Raw genomic sequence first — 656 nt, 5'->3', positions numbered from 1 at the left:
TTCCCTTCCTCCTTCCATCCAGATCTGGCCTTCTAATTCCCAACTCTTTTCGCAGCTCCCTCCCTCCTAGCCATAGCCAAAGCCAAGCAACCCTTGTTCTCATTTAATTTGTCCCTCCCAGCTACTCCCTCCATTCCAAAATAGATGACCCAAGTTTGTACTAACTTTGTTACTAGGTTCAAAACACATGATGATGATCATCACATTAGTTTGTTTGTTATTTCAACACTCCAATTAGCTTAGCTGCAGCTTGGGATTGGGAATTTCTCTTCTCTTCTGTGCTGCAACACTTGACAAAAATTTATCTTCTTTCTTTCTTTTGCCATCACATTATTACATTACATGCCCTGCCTCATGATAGCTAGCTATAATACTCTGTTTTGCCAACACACATAAGCTGCTTAATAATGCTCTTTATTGGGCAATTATCCTCCTATTACTTTACTTTTGGCTGTAATGTAAGCTGTACGGATCCATAACATTCCAAGTCTCAAAGTTTTCACATATATGTACATACATAAATACATACAGACATGACACTAGTTACAAACGACCCGCCGTCATAATTTATCTACATTCATAATTTTGAATCCATAACTTCAGACTCGGTCTTATTTTGGCCTTACATACCCTGCCTGATGGTCGCTGTCATGTTT

At 39.0% G+C, this 656-nt stretch overlaps 1 protein-coding gene across 1 annotated transcript in view; it reads left to right on the top strand.

Moving 5' to 3' along the window:
* The window catches only part of LOC119334576 (syntaxin-132-like), a 4,241-nt gene that overhangs the window by 356 nt on the left and 3,229 nt on the right, over window positions 1-656 (top strand). The gene's annotated exons all lie outside the window — the stretch shown is intronic.

The sequence above is a fragment of the Triticum dicoccoides genome, chromosome 7A (assembly GCF_002162155.2).
Source record: "Triticum dicoccoides isolate Atlit2015 ecotype Zavitan chromosome 7A, WEW_v2.0, whole genome shotgun sequence".
In the NCBI taxonomy this organism is placed as follows: domain Eukaryota; kingdom Viridiplantae; phylum Streptophyta; class Magnoliopsida; order Poales; family Poaceae; genus Triticum; species Triticum dicoccoides.
Note: the sequence above shows the minus strand (reverse complement) of the source record. Positions and strands in the feature narration are given on the sequence as shown.